Raw genomic sequence first — 6,496 nt, forward strand, 5'->3', positions numbered from 1 at the left:
TTACATCCACCACCACCAGCCTGCACAGTGGTAACAAGGCATGATGGATCCATGTTCTCATTCTGTTTACGCCAAATTCTGACTCTGAAATCGAGACTCATCAGACCAGGCAACATTTTTCCAGTCTTCAACTGTCCAATTTTGGTGAGCTTGTGCAAATTGTAGCCTCTTTTTCCTATTTGTAGTGGAGATGAGTGGTACCCAGTGGGGTCTTCTGCTGTTGTAGCCCATCCGCCTCAAGGTTGTACGTGTTGTGGCATCACAAATGCTTTGCTGCATACCTCGGTTGTAACGAGTGGTTATTTCAGTCAAAGTTGCTCTTCTATCAGCTTGAATCGAGTCGGCCCATTCTCCTCTGAGCTCTAGCATCAACAAGGCATTTTCGCCCACAGGACTGCCGCATACTGGATGTTTTTCCCTTTTCACACCATTCTTTGTAAACCCTAGAAATGGTTGTGCGTGAAAATCCCAGTAACTGAGCAGATTGTGAAATACTCAGACCGGCCCGTCTGGCACCAACAACCATGCCACGCTCAAAATTGCTTAAATCACCTTTCATTCCCATTCAGACATTCAGTTTGGAGTTCAGGAGATTGTCTTGACCAGGACCACACCCCTAAATGCATTGAAGCAACTGCCATGTGATTGGTTGGTTAGATAATTGCATTAATGAGAAATTGAACAGGTGTTCCTAATAATCCTTTAGGTGAGTGTATATGTATGTATGTATGTATGCATGTCCAATTGCTTTGACAATTCAAATGCACTGAATTGAGAGAGAGAGAGAGAGAGAGAGAGAGAGAGAGAGAGAGAGAGAGAGAGAGAGAGTTGTAGTCCAGACCACTGCAAAATTCCTGCTGAAGTGATCTGGATCACCACCCAATGGCCCAAGGACCACTGCAAACTTGGATTTCAATGTATTTGTGTAATCTGTGTTGCAATAGCACCTACCATGTTCCTTTGTGGTGATCTGGTTAATTCTGATCTGGGAAAACCACAATCCTGCAGGTTTAATAAGTCTCTCTACACATCAGTCCCTGAGTACCTTCAACCAATGGTCATTTTGACCAATTAAGCCCAAGATTTGAGTCAATTAAGTTGTCAAGGACTACCCAGTGAAGACGTGAACTCACGACTAGGTCACACTGTGAGCTCACCAGAGCAGACATTACACTGAGCTCACTGTGAGCTCACTTAGCGCTTTTCCAGCGACATGGTGCCGGTGCTGGAGCCGGAGCCGCTGCCCTTAGCCGGTGGCTAACCCACCTCTATGTTACAAATGTTCCCTAAACACTTATTTTGCAAGATCAATAAAAATCCTTTAGGAAATTTAAACTTTTACTGACACACATAGTTAATAGCAATGTATTATAACTTTACCAAAAATAATAATCTGTATATCTTTAATTGTTTAGACGTTATTAAGATATAATGCATCTTTCACATAGGGAACATTTGTAACATGTTAGGAAAAACAAACAAATGATTTGAAAATATTCATAATTACAGCATACAATTTGTCAGGCTTCATAAGAATGGTATTTATAACATACTCTGTAAAAATCAAGCAAATAGCATTTGTGGTTCACGAGAAAATATATATATATAATCAAAGCTATCAGACTATAGCAGCCGGTGTATGAAGACACATACGATTATACAGCATTATTTGGCAGCTTCGCAAGACCTAATTTGAAACGTTGTTGGTAAGTTAGATAATTAGTGGGGACCCTCTATTTGCAGTTCTTCCCCTCCATAATTGCTAAAATAAAGTTTTACTGACATTTTATTGACCCTACCACTGCATAGGGCACATCTGTAACATGAACGCTACTGAATGGCACATACATTGAAAACTACGGAGAACTGAGACAAATCCACTTTACACTTCATAAATAATCTTAAAACGTTTCCAACCAAGGCAACACCCACTTGAAATACGTTCATTCTCATTTTTGGTAAACAAAAAGAGAGATTGTTACATATGTTCCCTATGATGCATCTACAGAGAGAGAGAGACAGACAGACACTAACTCTCTCTCTCTCTCTCTCTCTCTCTCTCTCTCTCTCTCTCTCTCTCTCAGCTGGGAGTGTGTGGGAGGGGTCTGCAGTGAGCGGGAGTGCTGCTGAGAGCTCTGTCCTTTGGCTGCGTTTTTTTGTTGCTTTACTTTTTTCAGTTTGTTTATTTTGTCTTCTGTTTTCAGTGCTTTTCTTATTGTGGGGGAACAGGGGAGGGGAGGGGGGAGTACCGGTAGTTCTTCCCGGGTCGGGGGGTCGGACCCCCTGAATGCGTCTTTTGAAAAACTGACCCGACGCCATGGAGTCAAGATCGCTCCGGTGCAGTTCTGCCCCCTAGAGCAGTGTGTGTTAGCGGTTGGGGAGGTAGCAGGGTGTGAAAATATCAAGTCTGCTGCCATTGTTATCTTCTTAAAAACCACTGATCTGCTCAATCAGCTAGTGGCTAATGGCACAGTGTTAGACGACACTTTCACCCCGGTGTTGCCGCTCGCTGCTCCTGCCCGGAAGGTAACGCTGTCTAACGTCCCTCCGTTCATCCGCACCGGCTCGGGCAGCTGATGTCCGGCATTAAGAGGGTCCCGCTGGGCTGCAAAGCCCCGCAACTGAAACACGTCGTGTCCTTCCGAAGGCAGCTGTATATGATCCTCAATAACATCAATGAGGATCTTAATGTCTCCGAAGTTGGATCTCTCTTGCTGCCACCACCACGAAGATTGCTCTTTAGTAATGTTGGAAAGTCAAAGACAGCAACCGTCAGGGTTCTTGCATATGACGTATTCGTGCTGCACCTCTCTGCAAGGATCCAGGACAGTTTGTCAATGTAAACTCCAGTGCCTGGGAACTTTTCCACCTAAAAGACAATGGTAAATAAAAAACAAGTTTATCCCCAAACTATTCTTATATTATGTTAAGTGGAATACATTATCAGTAAGGCTGTGATTTTGTTACAGAAATGTGTTATTAAAGACCACAGTATGTCTCAATTCTAAGTTTATGAATTTACAGACATAATAAAGTCAGTGAATCTGTGACACCCATAATTCAATTACATTCTTATTATCAACTATAACTATGAATATAACTGATAATGTAGCATCATTAGATTGTTTACAACCAATATTTGTTTTCAATATATATATTTTTACCTTGTCTTTGTAATATTGTAGACCAAGAGTGTTATACCTGTTTTGGTGATTCTTTGTCAGATTCAGAACAATTTGCTGTGGGGCTGTCAGAACCACTTGATGGTGACACACTTTTGTCTTCATTGCTGATAAATGTGGCTTTTGTTACAATTTTTTTCAGATTGTCCAAAAGGTCTGGAATCTCTGGAGAAAAAAACCTTAGTATTAAATGATAATCATTTCTAGTAATATATTTAATGCAAAGTGAAAACAAAACCATCAATGCCTGCAATTATACTTGAGAGACTTGCTCTATGTTATTGGCAAACTGACCTTTTTGTGGGTCATTAACATTAGCTACAAAAAAAATAAAAAAGATAAAATACAAGAATTTCCAGGTCTAATGTAATGCATATAGTCATTAATGTAGGATTATGAAGTTATGTTGAAAAACTTTATTTAATAATCAGTATTATTAAACTATTAGACAGTGCACATTAAGAGTCTGTATTGTGGTTCTAGATTACTTCAGTATGATCAACTATAATACATTACTCTGGAATCTAAATTACTGAAGAATAACATTTATCAAGGTAAGGAATTATTTGCTATAAATAAAAAAACTTACCATCAACCATACGGTTTCGAAGACATTGGTTTTCATTTTTAAGTCTTGTGTTTTCCTTTTCGAGCTGCTTAACTTTTTGCTGTAGCTCAACTTCACTGGACTCTTTAAATGTCTGTAGAATATGACGGGATCTAATTCTTGAAGCTCCATCGGTTTTCTCTTATTTTGTGCTGTATTCAGAGAGAAAAAGAGTTTAAAATGAATATATATATATATATATATATATATATATATATATATATATATATATATATATATATATATATATATATAATGAAAATGATTTAAAAAAAACAATCCTGCAATACATTTATTTAATATTTGCAGTAATTATCTCACCGGTAACTGTGGTTCATCAAGGTCACTATCATCTGAAATTTGAAGTTTTTTGTTTGGTTTAGGTACTGTCTTCATTTTAGGACAGGGCATTTTTGTTAGGTCATTAAGTTTTCTTCTTAGTTCGCCTTCTTTTCCTAAAATAAAAATAAAATAAATAAAACCCTGCATTATGTCCACAGATATTTGGGGATTATATTTATTTGTCATAAAAATACTGTGCTTTGACCATACAAATTAAGATGAACAGCCAACACTGAATCAAAACTGAAGTTAAATTATATCTGGTTTAATTTATTTTGTGATTTGGGGGATTTTATTGTAAAGCACAACACACAATAAATCGTTCTTACAAATGCCAGTCAAGTATGACGAGTTTTAGCGCCCTCACCACCACCTACCATGTTATAAGAGTATGTTAGAAGTACAACACATTAATAACTTAAACATTCATTTCAAATATACTGTGATTGTATATATCAAATAGCATGTAAAGACTTTAATGTTTTTTTTTTTTAAATAAACATTGTTACCAGTCATAATGATCTGCGCTTCATGGACAGGCCATCCACCTTTTGGAGGTTTGTTCGTGTCTCTCCACTCTGCTCTGAAGTTTCGAGTCGTCTCTTCGTCATCATCAGCAATGCTGAATAAATCAAAATTGCGAAAGCAAGCAGTGGGAATCACGCTGTAAGAGTCTTTGTCGACCCCACTTTCCCACTTCACCAACGCGTGCATCACCGCCATACTACCTTCACCTTCTCGTCCGTTTTTTCTGCGCGTTTTTCCCCCGACAAGTCACGGCACAAAAAACAGTCCCGCTCTGCATTCTGGTACTTGGCGTTCTTAATAACACCAACAGGGTGTAATCGCATAGACCACTCGAGTATAAAGTACTACATATCCCATCAGTTACTGTTTTTTTTCATCTTCTGAAACTGCAATTTAGCACTTTCAACTGTTTCTTAGTGATTCCTAGAATTACTAACCGGTATTGTAGTCAATGTGTTTATAACCTTTTTTGTTTAACGATTTGTGTGTTATCCTATGTGATCCCATGGTCTTTGATTTGGTCACGGAAGTGATTTGTCTTTGATTTGTTGATCTAGAGTTGAATTTTAATTAGTTTTTCCCTTTTGTATAATTAGTGTAGTGCTACATTTAGTCTTTGTTTTTAAATAAATTTGACAATTTATATCTTTGGAATTGGTGTCTGCGTCCAATTATTACAGAAATTGAGTTCTACAAGACTCCAGGATTCGTGATAAGGTGATACTATGAATTCACTTCTTTAATTGAAATTTAAAAGTGTACCTTACGCTACATACATATATATATATATATATATGTATGTATGTATGTATGTATGTATGTATGTCCAATTGCTTTGACAATACAAATGAATAGAATTGAGAGGGAGAGAGAGAGAGAGACAGACAGACAGACTGACAAACAGAAAAACAGACAGACATAGACACACACACACACAGAGCCAGCCAGCCACCCAGCTCAGCGATGACATCACGAGCCTCTCTCAGCTGACTGCTATGACATCACAGAGCACGTACATTCCGTTGCTTGCCGTCTGTCAACCACTCAGTCACTGCCAGCCAGACTGGCTGGCTGGCTGGATGGGGGGGCTGCTTGCTGCTGCTGCGTACCTTAGCAAGCTTATTTGCTTGACCGGCCTTCCTATTCCTCTGCCCACATGCCCACCTATGCCCGATCTGCTGTTCACCTGGATCACAGCTCCGCCCCAACAAGGCAGATCCTCCCAAAAATGGTACAAACTCACCCACGATCCCCTCCACGGAAAGCTTTAGCAAAAGGCAAAAGCGTTATACGTAATGAAGAGGAACCCGAGTCCAAGACGCATCCGACCAGCCATACATATTTGTGTGTATTAAAGATCACATTTTCTTACATTTAGTTTTTCTGTACTTTATTACATCTTATTGTGATTTATAAATGTATTGTTTCTTTTCCATATGTATGTATGTATGTATGTGTGTGTGTGTGTGTGTCTGTCTCTGTGTGAAAGTGAGTGTGTGTGTCTGTACGTGTGTGTGCCTGTCTCTGTGTGAAAGTGAGTGTGTGTGTGTGTGTGTGTATGTCTGTCTGTGAAAGTGTGTGTGTGTGGGTGTGAGTGTCTGTCTGTCTGTCTGTCTGTCATGTAACTCGCACATCTGTGAGGGCACCATTTTTGCAGAAGAGATGTACACATTTTGGAGCAACATATGCTGCCATCCAGACATCATCTTTTCCAGTGACGTCCCTGCATTTTCAAACAGATCACATTTTATTACATTTTGTTTATCTGTACTTTATTACATCTTATTGTGATTTATACTTGTAATGTTTCTTTTCCATATATATGTATGTACAGTGG

General features: G+C 38.9%; 1 non-coding gene across 1 annotated transcript; it reads right to left on the reverse strand.

Annotated features, from left to right (window-relative positions):
- Window positions 1-5,859: 5,859 nt before the first annotated feature.
- Window positions 5,860-5,974, reverse strand: LOC136769181 (U5 spliceosomal RNA). The gene has a single exon (XR_010822139.1). It is a non-coding gene; the product is annotated as a U5 spliceosomal RNA (small nuclear RNA).
- Window positions 5,975-6,496: the final 522 nt, after the last annotated feature.

The sequence above is a fragment of the Amia ocellicauda genome, chromosome 14, assembly GCF_036373705.1.
Source record: "Amia ocellicauda isolate fAmiCal2 chromosome 14, fAmiCal2.hap1, whole genome shotgun sequence".
Classification (NCBI taxonomy): domain Eukaryota; kingdom Metazoa; phylum Chordata; class Actinopteri; order Amiiformes; family Amiidae; genus Amia; species Amia ocellicauda.